The sequence below is a fragment of the Rhinopithecus roxellana genome, chromosome 4 (genome assembly GCF_007565055.1).
Source record: "Rhinopithecus roxellana isolate Shanxi Qingling chromosome 4, ASM756505v1, whole genome shotgun sequence".
Taxonomy (NCBI): Eukaryota; Metazoa; Chordata; class Mammalia; order Primates; family Cercopithecidae; genus Rhinopithecus; species Rhinopithecus roxellana.
In genome coordinates, this window is record NC_044552.1 from 61,026,418 (window position 1) to 61,040,103 (window position 13,686).

The window sequence follows — 13,686 nt, forward strand, 5'->3', positions numbered from 1 at the left end:
TAAGAATTATAGTAAACAAATTATGCTTAACTTTGAAGCTACTGACTATATATATTGAATTTTATCCTGGATATATCGGAAATATAGGAAGAAAGTTTCCTGGAATGAGGAGGTATATCCCCATTTTCTCTGTGAGATGGAAGAGCAAATATGTCCTGATGATCTGTAGTTTCTTAACCTTCAAAGTCCACATGATGTCACCATGCTTTGCTCTATCCAGAATCTCTGTTTAGCCAAGGTCAAGAGGTGTCAGGCCCATTTTAGCAATGAATTTCAATGCATCTCCATTAAAAATGTCTTTATTGTGTTAGTATTGGATTATAACCCAAAGTATAAAAGAAATACCCATGAGTCCATACTGATATAAGAAAAGATCAGATAAATAAATAAATGGGAGAGTGAGATAATTTTCCCATGCAGAAGAATGCCAAACAATTTATGTAGATTTTCTGCTTACAAGTGGGTGGAGCATAACTTCCCACTCTTTGAGTTTGGGATGCATATAGTGACTTTCTTCCAAAGAGTACAGTACAGAAAAGTGGGTGATGAGAAGAGTAACTTTACAGTGGAGAAACATGACAAACACTACAAACAGCCAGGCAATCAAAGTTCACATCAATAGTATAAGGCATGCTGATGGTATGTACCTTTAATATAATTTGGTGAGGATGGTACTTCACCTCTGTGGTCTTCCTCCCCAAAACCCATAACCCCAGTCAAACCCTAAGAAGAACATCAGCCAAACTCAAATTTAGGGCATTCTACAAAAATAACTGACTAGTACTCCCTCAAACTGTCAAGGTCATCAAAAACAAGGAAAGTCTGAGAAACTCACAGCCAAGAGGTACCTAAAATGGCAAATAAATTCAAGGTGGTGACCCGGATGGGATCCTGGAACAAATAAAAAGAATGTTAGCTAAAAAGGAAATCTGAATAAATGTATGGGCTTTAGTTAATAATACTGTATTGAATATTCATTAGTTGTGACAAATATGAGAGGTTAGTAATAGGGAAAAAAATGAGAACTCTCTATATCTTTGAAATTTTTCTGTATATCTGAACTATTCTAAAATTTTAGTACCACTAAAGGTTTTTATTACATAATAGTGTTTTAATTTAATCTCCATGCTATTTAATGAAATTTATCAGTTGTATTTGTGTTTGATTAGACCGTATCTCAAGTTGATTGGAATTACTCATATTTTTTAATGCTATTGTTGCAGTTGTAATAAGGTTGATTTTTCTACAGTAGACATAGTAATCGTTACATCATCATTTAATTTTTGAAAAATAATCCTATCCCTTGTGATTATAAACTTGAGATTCTTTAAGAAAGTAGAAAGGTTGTAAGATGTTATGAGTCATAGGATATTTCCAGTTCTGAAGTAATAAGACAAAAATCATTAAATAATTAAATTGGCATAAAATAAAATTTAAAAAAAAAAAACCAGTATTTTTGAGAGGACCAGTCCAGACAATATGTCTGTAAGATAGACTTTACAAACTTAGTTTGATTAATTTTTGTTTTTCTGAGGATATGATTCTTTTCTGTAATTACTGTTCTGTTTTTTTCTGACAGGCTATCAAATATTGGCTGCCTTAAGCTCTCTGTGAATTGAGTTATTCTCAATAATACTCTGTATTATGAAGGCATTATTTGAGTGGCTGTCCACTGTGATCTGGTTATTTGGAGCTTTACATAAAACAGGTGGTTCTTCCATCTCATTGACATTTCTTATTACCCAGAATTCACCATCGTTTTTCTATGGCTTGTCATATGCAGGCCATCACAGACAGGGCCCTATTCTATAGTTTGCCCCAGTTTATTTGGTTTTTCATTTACATTCTGGTCTTTTCGCTTAGATACTCCAAGTTCGCTTGTTTTTGGACTTTATCAAGGCTCTTGATACATGGTTATGTGTTTATTTACACTGGGAATAATTCCCAAAAGGCTTTGCAACAGCTAATTGTATTTGTTTGGCTCTGTGAGATGACCCAGCCACCTCCAATTCCAGTCAGAGGGGCCATTTACTTTGAATGGACATGAGGCTGATGCCCAGAAGCAAAGAGGAAGCAGCCTCTGATCCGTGATCCTACAGTCTCAGTGCTGCTCAGTGGTGCCATTTCTGCTGACCCAGATGCCTGGAGTTGACCCTGTTTGTCTCTCCAAACCTCTTTACTGGTTTTCCTTGACTTAGATGATGCTTTGAACTTGATCTATTGTACTATGACTGTAATTCCAAGAGCACAGGCTTTCCCGTCATGTAGAGCAGTATCTGAATCTTGCCTCAATCATTTGTTACCTTTTTGATCTTGAGGATGTTACTTCATCTCTGTGGGTTTCAGTTTCCTCATCTGTCAAAAGAGGATAATAGCACACTGGCAGAGTTGTTATGACAATTAGATAAAATGTTTCTAAAACTCCTTTAAAAAGCCTCGTTCTGTATCATGGACACTTAACTACGAGGCCTGAACGGATTCAGGAGAGGGTTCTGCCTTTGATATGGTTTTGGGTGTTAGGGGTCAGATGGGAGAAGAGAAAAAGAAGGAAGAGATACAAGACAGAGTAATGGACTCTGGGGCAAGAATTCTGGAGCCTCACTACCTGAATATGCAGTCTGGCTCTCCCATGTGTTAGCTGTGTGGCCTTGGTCATTATTAAACTTCTCTGTTGCTGCAGTTTTCTCATCTATAAAATGGAGATTGAAATAGTGCCTAACTCAGTAAATGCGAAGTGCTCAGAGCAGTGTCTAAAATGTAGTATTAATTGTCCAGTATTACTAGATTTATTCTTTTCCCAAGGTTTTACATTTTACATTTAACTACACTTGATAATCCACTTACTGATCAATATGTCTTTTTTGCAGCCTTGGTAACCTAAAAGTATTAAGGTCATTTTGGCCTTTTTAGTATACTCGTATAAACAAAAGTTTCTCCTTTCAAAGAAGGCATATGAAGAGGTACTACATTTATGTCGATATAGCAACATATTTGAATAATTATTTTTAAATTTTCTTTAGATTCTGAAAAAAGATATTCTTTTCAGCATCCTCAGTAATAAAAATCTTTGTCTTTGAATATTAAGTATCAAAAATTAAGCCAACTCTATTAAATTAAGATAAATTATTTATGTTGATACTGTCTTCTATATGTATAATTTTGCATACTTATACAGTTATATACACTTTATAACTTTATAATCTTAATAAAACATACACATATCTATTTAAAAATGAACTGTGAGTGAGTGTGTGTTTGTGTGTTTTGGGAAAGGGAGTATCAGGAACCAGTGTTTGATGTAAGCTGGATTATTTTCATGAACATAAATTTAATCACTGAGTCACAGCTCATATGAAAAAAATCACATGTGATTTACTGCATGTTTCAGAACTTTTAAAATAAAGCCTAATTAGGTTTTTGACCTTATGGGATGAATGCTACATAAAGCATGCATTGAGTCAAATGGAGTAAAAAATGAACATCTTTTCTTTCCAGTTCTGCCATCCTTTCTTCCCTTCCATATGCCTACATCCTGTAGACACTATAATACTATAACACTTATCTTGGTTGGCGGACCTGCAGAAAAGGCCATCAAATGCAGTGGAGTGGGGGCATTGTACTTCAGTAAGACACTCAATCTAATCTTGGACATAAGCCTGCCTCCTCTATTGCCTGAGAAAGCTTTACTGCTTTCTGTATATACCTGTATGCATTTGGCATCCTGAACGTGGCCACTTTAATTATGTTAAGGTTTCCTCTAAAAGTCTGCCTTGCTACTTGAATGGAGTTGTAGTCATTTGTGCTAATTGCATTTTAGAGTATTATATTGGTTACAGTAAGCTAATGTTTACAACTTTTGTTCATATCAAATGTCATTGGTCACTTAATTATGTAACAGTTTTCTACCTAGGTATATTTTGCAAACATCAAAAGGCATCAGTCCATCTCCGCATCACTCTCTATGTCTGGACTATGTGCGCATCATATAGTTGTGGCTTTTGTTTCAGGCTCATGCCCACTGCTACTGAAACCCAGGGTCTTGGCTTGAGAGCCCTCTGCCTGATGCCCAGAAAGGGATTTGAGACTAAGAAAATATTGTTGCACTAGGGTCTTTGCCATGAGGCTTTTAAAAATGAGAGAAACTAAGATATAATATGACTTGTGGATCTCTAGGATTATAAGCTGCTTGGACAGCTTACATGTTGAAAGCAGAGGATCTTCAAAAGCCAAAAAACATGCCTCCTTTCTGACATATGGGCAGAGCCTAGACACTCAGAGACCTCCTCTGTTTTACAGAAGATGGTGCTGAGGTCAGGATGGTGAAGGAATATGCACAGAGAAAGTCTGGGTCAAAACTGGGCCCAGATTTTGAGAAAATGAAGCCCACCGTTCCAATTTTTATTTTAGTTCTTTTGATCTAAGAGAAAAACTGCATAGTCCAGTAATATACTTAGTAAAAAGACCAACTATTGTACTCTGTGAAGTTAATGTTATGAGGGTTGAATGTGTCTTAGAATCTGATCATGGAGTTAATTTTACTCGAGTGCAAGATTTTAAGATGGGCGGGTGTTCTCTTGTTATGACCATACGCCATCATTCCCTCCCCCCTCGCTCAGAATGTGAATAGTACTCCCATTGTGGGAACTGCTGATTGACATCAAGGCACTCTGTTGTCATGGCTCTAGTTTAAAAATGTGGAAGAAACTAGATCTTTTCAACCTAAAGGTTCTCTCTGTATAGTTAATTAAAGACATTTTAAGAAGACATTTGGATTATAGGAAAGTGATGATATCACATTATGACATTTATTCCTTACCCCAAGAATCTCAGTAATTGGTTCACTTATTCAAAACTGTTATTTTATCAGAGGGTAAAGATTCCAGGACCCCCAGTCAGACTTATCTAATTTCCCTAATTGGCATATTTAAAAAAAAAAAAAAAAAAAAACCCTGGACATAAGAACTTTCTGATTTGTGATTATGCCATTCACTCACTTAAGACACAATTTAATGTAAAACTTATCTAATGTTAATGAAAATCTATAGAAAATTTTAGTCAGGGCTTAACCGCTGGCTAATATACAATATATTCCATTGTATTAAATAATAGACTTACAATTTAATTAGAATTCCACAGAAATATAAACTATTAGAATGCAGTACAACTCAGGGTGCTTATTGTTGAGATTCTCACTTTACAATGAAGGAAACGATAGCTTGGAAAAAGATAAAGTGACCTTTCTATAATTATATAACAGATAAACAGATAGTCTGTGGCAACACAGATACCAGATCCAACAGCTTTTGACTGTTAGTCCCATATTTTTCCTACTAGGCCAGGGTATTTTATATAATCAGAGTTATTTTATTCTATGCAGTGCTGTTGTGATATATGAAAAACAGAAGGTGTACTCAATGCTTTCTAAGAACTTCTGCTCTCATAAATCTTGTATCTTACCATGGATAGATACGTATATTTACAAGTATATCTATGACTCCTTCAAGAGTAACTTGCTACTATTTCTTTCCTTTCATTTTTATTTTTTATTTTTTTGAGACAGAGTCTTACTCTGTCACCCAGGCTGGAGTGCAGTGGTGCAGTCATGGCTCACTGCAACCTCCATCTCCCAGGCTCAAGTGATCCTCCCACCTCAACCTCCTGAATAGCTGGGACCATAGGCGCACACCACCATGCCTGGCTAATTTTTGTGTTTTTGTAGAGATAGGGTTTTACCATGTTGCCAAGGCTAGTCTCAAACTCCTGAGCTCAAGTGATCTACCCCTCAGCCTCTCAAAGTACTGGGCTTACAGGCATGAGCCATCGTGCCTGGCTTAAAAATGTTTTAAAATATACCTAAAACCTGATCATATATGGTACCAAAACCAACAACAAAACAAAATCAGTCAAATGAATGCACAAAGACATTGAAGATGGTAGAAATGTGATTTAAGTGAAACTATATGAACAAAGGCACAGGTGAGCCCAGTAAGAGTCACCAACATGAGGTACCCACTAGGAAAGCAAATGCAGGTTAGTCTGCACTAAATAAAATATGATCAGTTTGAATGATGGAAGTAATAGGACTGTTTCACTTTGTGTAGGCACATCATGGGACCTTGTGTTATGTTTTGTGTGACACATCATTCAAAACACTATTGATCAACTGGAATGTATTCCTAGGCTCGAAAATTGAATGTTGAATAGACTTGAAGTCAGAGTAATGTCTAAAGAAATTGCAGATATTTTGTGTAGAGGAGGAAAATCTGGATGGGAGATGATACATGCCCTCCAGTAACTGAGAGGCCATCATGTGGAAGTCATGCTAGATTTGAGCTTCCAAATCGAGGGCTAATAAACAGAAGCTCCAGTGAGGCTCCTGCTGTCATAGAATAGGACATTTTGGCTCAGAGTTGTTGTTTTTTTTTTTTTTTTTGGCACGGAGTCCCACTCTGTCTCTCAGACTGGAGTGCAGTAGTGTGATCTTGGCTTACTACAACCTCTGCCTCCTGGGTTCAAGCAATTCTCATGCCTCAGCCTCCTGAGTAGCTGAAATTACAGGCGTTTGCCACCATGTCTGGCTAATTTTTGTATTTTTAGTAGAGACGGGGTTTTACCATGTTGGCCAGGCTGGTCTCGAACTCCTGACCTCAGGTGATCTGCTTGTCTTGGCCCCCCAAAGTGCTGGGATTTCAGGCGTGAGCCACCACGCCCAGGCCTTGGCTTGGGGTTTTAAATACTCAGGCTGTTGCATTCAAAAGATAGAATGACTTGTCTCTCTCCCAGGGCACTGCGTTTATAGTCACCAGAGGTGTTCCCCTTGAGCCTGGATGATTACATGGAGGAGGTTTTAAAGGGCAGCATTCACAATTTAGATTTGCGGTTGGACCAGATGACCTTTAAGGTGCTTTCCAGCACCTGGGGTTTTATGATTCTATTTCTATTATGCATCTACGCTGGGTATGTGTCACATTGTTTGAAGCAAACACTGAGAATGAACAGGAGCACAGTGTGGAATGTTGATGGCGCTCACATCTATTTTGTGTTTCAATTTCTGGAAGCAGTCTTTGTCTTTGAGGCAGTTTGGTCCCTGACCTTCTGTAACATTTGGAGCCCAGCCACACTGTCTTTGTTTACTGTAAAGAGCATGGAAAAACCGACTTCCTGACAGTACTCTGCAAAGTCTAAGGTCAAACCACTCACAGGTGAACAAACACAGTTCTTCCACCTTAAACTTGCCATTTGGAGCCTGTGAAATGGACGAGGGTAATAACGCTGGGTAGCAGAGAGAGGGGAAATCAGTCCTCTGCCAGCAGCCAGCAATTAGTCACTTTGTCAGTCTGCTTTGGGAAGGGCTCATCTTAATTCAGCATCCATTTTGAAGAGGTCAGAAACCATGACATGCAGTTTTAAGTCCTCTAGCAACTCTGCTAAATAAACCTATAGACCCTGCCTTTCTTGACACTATCAGCACATCATTAATATTTCCCAGGATTGCACAGATAAAGCATAGATTCTTATATCACTTAAAGGATTGAAGAGTCACATTCATTGAATATTCACAGCATGCAAGCTCTTTCTGCTATGGTAACATCTTCAGGTGGCTTAGGTGGGTTGGCTCCCTGTCAAGAGAGCAGACCCTTCTTTTTTTTTTTTAAAACTATATCCTGCTTTTTCTTTTTCTTTTCTTTTTTTTTCTTTTTTTTTTTTTAGACAGTGTCTTGCTCTGTCACCCAGGCTGGATGGCAGTGGCATTACATGGCTCACTGCCACCTCTAACTCCTAGGTTCAAGTGGTCCTCCCACCTCAGCCTCCTAAGTAGCTAGGACTACAGGTGCACACCAAAACACCCAGCTAATTTTTGTACTTTCTTTGGTAGAGATGGGGTTTTGCCATGTTACCCAGGCTGATCTCGAACTCCTGGGCTCAAGCAGTCCGCCCACCTTGACCTTCCACGGTGCTGGGATTATAGGAGTGAGCCACTGCACTTACCCTGCCTCCCCTGCTATTTTTTTACTATCATCAAATGCATTAGCTTCCCTCTGTGAAAGGAAGGGAAGTGTCTTCTTCCTGGGTAAGTGTATTGTAAGCTCTTTCAGGGCCCTAGACAATGCCTACCACACTCTCTTAGATTAGCAGGTCCACATAATGCATTTGTGTGAACATCATTGAATCAAACAATGACCCTGCTCACACATTTACCCATTTACTCAAAATCACTTATTTGTGAGATCCAAGTTTTCTTCTTACTATTTAAAGATTATTAGAGTTGATCTAAAGTGATATAAATGAAAATATTCCCAACATAAATTCACGTTTTTCTTTTTTCTTGGAATAAATTCAGCTTTGGCTGTTTTTTTTTTTTTTTTTTTTTTTCCTCTCTTGTTCTTTTTTTTTTTTTTTTTTCCTTGGTCTCTGGTGTAAGCAGGCTCTTGAAATGCCCTAGTTATCTAACACTGCTCTTGAACTCCACTTACAGTTGATATACTAGCCTTTTACTAAAATATATCTGGGTATTAAAAGCTCAATTCTTTACTGCTGATGAGAAAGATTATTAACACTCTTTTTTCCCAGCTATAATATGAGGCAGTAACACCCCTTTTAACTTCCAGAGCCAGAGGCAGTATGTCACATTAACCTTCATTAACTGCCCAAGAAATGAGGTGCGTTCATTAATTTAGTATTCTTTTTAGCTAAGATTGTGTGAGAAGGCTGCTAAATGTCTGTGGTTTCTCCCTTTGCTATTAAAAAAAAAAATAAAAGAATGGTAAAGTATGTTAGCCTGCTTATCTTATCGTCTTGATAAGTGCAACATTCTGATTAGGGGTCAGATCTGGACAGGATGAGTCTGCAGCTGGTGGGCAAGGATGGGGGTCGCTGGGGCAGGGTGGAGGAAACGCAGCCTGACCGAGATCAGCCTGAGGAAGAGCATCCGAGGCGTGTGGTGGGGGAAATCAGGTAGCATCTGAAAACCAAGCCAAAGGTGGAAAGAGAAAATAAATTCTATTTCTATATAAGTAATGGCACGATGTAAGCCAACCCACCTAAGCCACTCAGATATCCTATGAATTACTAAATTCACTGTAGAGATTTTTGGTATATGTGGCATCATCACTTCTGATGTTCTCATTTCTCTTTCCATCACCTTCACTTATTCATTACTTTATTTTTATTTTTTTTATTATTTTTATTTTTATTTATTTATTTTTTTTGAGACGGAGTCTCGCTCTGTCGCCCAGGCTGGAGTGCAGTGGCCGGATCTCAGCTCACTGCAAGCTCCGCCTCCCGGGTTTATGCCATTCTCCTGCCTCAGCCTCCCGAGTAGCTGGGACTACAGGCGCCCGCCACCTCGCCCGGCTAGTTTTTTGTATTTTTTAGTAGAGACGGGGTTTCACCATGTTAGCCAGGATGGTCTCGATCTCCTGACCTCGTGACCCGCCCGTCTCGGCCTCCCAAAGTGCTGGGATTACAGGCTTGAGCCACCGCGCCCGGCCTATTCATTACTTTAAAAAGGCATATTAAGCATTTTGCTGGCTACTGGGGGAAAAAAAGATGAATGACACAACTCCTAAGCTCAGGGACCTGCATTCTTTCTTCATGTGAGCTTTACAAAATGTAGAGTCAGCTTTACCATCACCTCCTCTCTGTTTTCCAAGAATACTGCAATAATGTTGTTTCTTCATAACACCTCCGGAATCCATCTCAATTTTCCTTTCACCACTACCAAGGTTTGGGCACCATTCCCTTTTAGCCGGGCAATTGCAGAAGCCTCTTGATTAGTCTCCTTATATCCAATCCCTTCCTCCCCCATCAATCTTAGATTTGGCTACTGGACTTATTATCCTACAATTTGGTTCTTGGTCCCATTGTTTATGAAGACGGGGGTAATGTTTTATATTGTGGCTCTCCTCAACCTAGTCCCACTTCTACAGAACTAACACCTGACTTGAACCACAGTGATTCCTTCATCCACCTTCAGACATATGTATGTATTTTCACCTATCTGGTCTCCCTCCCATAATTTTTTTCATTTCCAAAGCAGGACAGCATGGTGGTTAAGACCATGCGCTTGGGGACCAGACGTGCTTTACTACTTACTTGCTGTGTAGTTTGGACAACTTATTTAATCTCTCTTTTGTGCCTGTATATCACTGAAAATAACTTATTAAAAGTATTTTCCCATGAAATTAAGTAGGTTAATGTATCTAAAATGCTTAGAATAGATGCTGGCACATAGTAAGTGCTAATTTTTAACAACTGCCGTTGCTATGTTGTTAATACCTAAACCCCTCCCTACTCCCTGGCCAAATATTTTATAGCTCACTGCAAATCCCAGGGAACTCGGGGAACCTCCCCAGACATTTAAGTAGAAGTGTTTGTTCCTTTTTCAGCCCTTCTGTGGCACCATTTATCTGACCCACATTTAGCAAGTGGATTGAGACTTACTAATTATTTTCATGGGAAATAAAACCTGAAGAAATGACTAGCAATAGAAGATAATAAATGGTTAGTAATGATAGAAAAAAGTAGCATAGGCTCTATAGAGTGTATGTTCTCTGAGGGCAGGGACAGTGCTTCGTGTGTCTTTGTTTCTTGTACAATGCTTTGTGCCTTGTTATTAACAAAATTAAGCTCCCAATTTTTTTTCTGATTCAATCAAGGATGTGATCAGAAGATCATTAATAGACCAATCTGTTTAAACAGACAATGGATAATCAGATAATAGAGTGTCTTGACTGGTAGTGTATGAATGTGAAGAAATAAGGAGCCACCTTGGTTTTGGACAAAGGGTTGTCTAGCCCATCTGGACAGTAGTTCTGGACATCATGAATGTGGTGGTTTGGTAGGATTAGTTTGGTGGCAGGCTGCCAAATGGAATGAAACAAAAAGAGGCTGACCAGAGAGGAGGGTATTAGTACCTGAGCTTGGACTCTAGGAATGAATGGAGAAGAAATCTTAAATCCAAGGACAGATGGTAAAGAGAGAATATATAGGAATTGGGAGATCATAGAGGATGTTGAAGAGGCAAGGGTAAAAAAGTGACTGCTGGATCTCTTGCTTGGTTAACTTTGGAGAATTCAAATTGGGAAAAGGTTGTCTTGAAGGACAAAAGACGTATGCAGTTACGGGACCTTGAGCTCCAGGATGTCTGAGACCATGCATCTCTTGCTCATCACTGGAACCCCAGTGTCTGGGGCCATCCTTGACACACTTATATGGTGAGAGGCTGAAAGGGCATCTCAAATGAATGAATGGCCACTTACTTTGATATCCACATAGTCCAATAAGACATGTTGTAGACGATTATCTCCCACCTGTTTAATGGTTCTCCGGTTCTAGTTAGCTGGCATAATCAGTTTTGCTAAAAAGGCATACCTCTCACATCTTGGGAAGGACATCCCAAATAGGCAACTTCCTTAATTCCAGGAAGAGTGACAGAATCTACAGACCCTGAGGCAATCTCACTTGTACTTGCCTTAATGTAACTAGTAAAACATACCTGGCAGTGCAGCACCTCCACAGAAAGGTGCTCCAGAAAGCAATTGTTTGCTCTCACCCTGCTGAGAAGTAGCAATATCCATGTGGCTTAAGGGCTGTAGCTGCAGCCATGAGCAGTGTTAGAAAAATATCACCACCATTTGCCAGCATGAGATGCCAAACTGCAAATAAGAGACATGTCGATTCAATGAAGCAGAAACATTTCACTTGTTTTTAAGATTACTTGCGAGAACTTTATTGCTATGTGTTTGCCTGCCTTTAAATAAGAAATTGCATTTTTTTAAAAACCACCTCCTCTCTTCTCCCCACAAAGGGACAAAGCTTTCCTACCCGGGTGAATATTGTCTGTGCTGCTTACCGAAGAAAGGGAGCAGTCTTGGCAAGCATCTTATTCGTCTAAAAATAAATTATTCAGAATGCAGGTTCAGATACAGATTGCAGGGAGAGATAATAGAATTGGTTTTCCAAGCCTGATCATGCTATGAAGACGTGGTGTGTGCTTTTCAGGAATCCACTTAAGTGGAATCCGCTTTGACTAATACAAACTAGAAGTAATATTGCTGCCATCCAGCTAGTGTCTGTGGTACAGCATCCTCAGAATATCTTCAAGTATCCACGGCCTCTTTAGTCTCTGTAAGTGCGCATATGTAAAAGTGTATATGTATTCCCAAGCAAGCTTCAGAGGCATGCTTCTCATTGTTCTTTTAAGGAAATGTCTTCCTGGCTGCCTGAGAGGGGCATGTCTCACTTGAGGTTTGTCTCCCTCCTGCTCCCCCTGCCTGGGTGTACGAGTTGACCACATCAGCAGCCGACTGCAGTTTGTCATGTGGTTTCTCATGTGATGCTGGGTCTGCAGCACTTGGGAGCAAGAGTCTTTGTGACTGGCACTCATGGACAGACAGTGGTGTTCAGGGACAGAACAGATTTTGGAGGGGGTGGGGAGGCCAATAAACCAAGAAACGTCAGAAATAAAAGTCGCATGAAGTACTCTGATCTCTGTATTCCTTTTTTTTTTTTTTTTTTAATTTGATTTTAACTCTTGCTTTTTTTATGGTTTGTGTCTGTTTTTTCCACCCCCGCTGGCGCGGAGCTGCGCTGTTTTGTGTTTCTTTCTTTTTTTTTTTTTTTTTTTCTATTTTTTTTTTTTTTTTTTTTTAAATTCTGAAGCCAGACCGTCTTTCCTCACAGCTCCAGGGCTGCATCTCCGTGGGCACGCCAAGCTTCCCCTGGTTACCTGAGCTGCTCCGGCCATCTCCCGCCTGGGCTTCGCCGTGGTGCACCCGATCCTGGAATCGTGCGTCTGCGCCCTGCGAAAGAAGGACCTGCTGGCGGAGCTCCGGCCAGGGTCTCCTCCCTCGCAGCTGGGCGAGGCGACTTGGAGGACAGGGTGAAGCTGCAGAAGACCTGGGGTGGGACGGCTAGAGAGGACGCCAAGGACTGGGGAAGGGGAAGTTAGGAATACCTTACATCCAATGCCCACCCGTGCTCCGCAGGGCAAGGGCAGCCGTCGCCTCGGCCGCGTGCACCCAGCTCAGGCTGTTCCCAGGGATTTAGTCTGGGGGGTCAACCCATGGCGAGATGTGGTGGCATTTTACCTCAGAGTGGAGCTGAAGATGGATAAACAAGGTATCTGATGTATCTGCCTGAGAAGGCAGAGCTGGAGAAAGGCGGAGTGAGGGAGCGCGTGAAAAGAAAGAGATGCCGAATGCCGGGTGATTGTCTGCCGCTTGCTGTGCATTCTCATTCTAGGGAGGATGGCATAATTTATAACCCAGCACATGGATGGAGGAACTGTAAATTGCAGTCTGGATGTCCCCGACGCTGTCAACGAAGGAACTGATGGGCTAGGTGACTGTACCAGTGTCCCCAGAGAAAATCGCAGCCTCGCAGCATGGATTTAAATGCATGTGCATGCATGTAGAGACATGAAAAAAGGTTTCTGACCATTTTACACAGGAAGTCTGTCACTTTGCTGGATCGGGCTTGATTGCAGCTTGTGTTTTCAGCTCCAGCTCAACACCCATTTCCTGACTAGTGAGACAGCATGGCCAAAGCAGCTGCATGCAGAATTTTCTTTTTACTGTGAAAGCAAGCCCCCTCTGTTTTAACTCCTTCCAGTTCTGAATGCTCTGTGCTTTGCTAGGACCGATTGTGGGGTTTTGTTTTCTTCTTCTACAAATCCCTGTAAAC

At 40.3% G+C, this 13,686-nt stretch overlaps 1 long non-coding RNA gene across 1 annotated transcript; it reads right to left on the minus strand.

The window, feature by feature from the left end:
• Positions 1-277: 277 nt before the first annotated feature.
• On the minus strand, positions 278-13,245 carry LOC104654796. The gene is made up of 3 exons (XR_746895.1): positions 13,092-13,245; positions 12,731-12,803; positions 278-2,355 (listed from the first exon to the last, which is right to left on the minus strand). It is a non-coding gene; the product is annotated as an uncharacterized LOC104654796 (long non-coding RNA).
• Between the last annotated feature and the right edge of the window lie 441 nt (positions 13,246-13,686).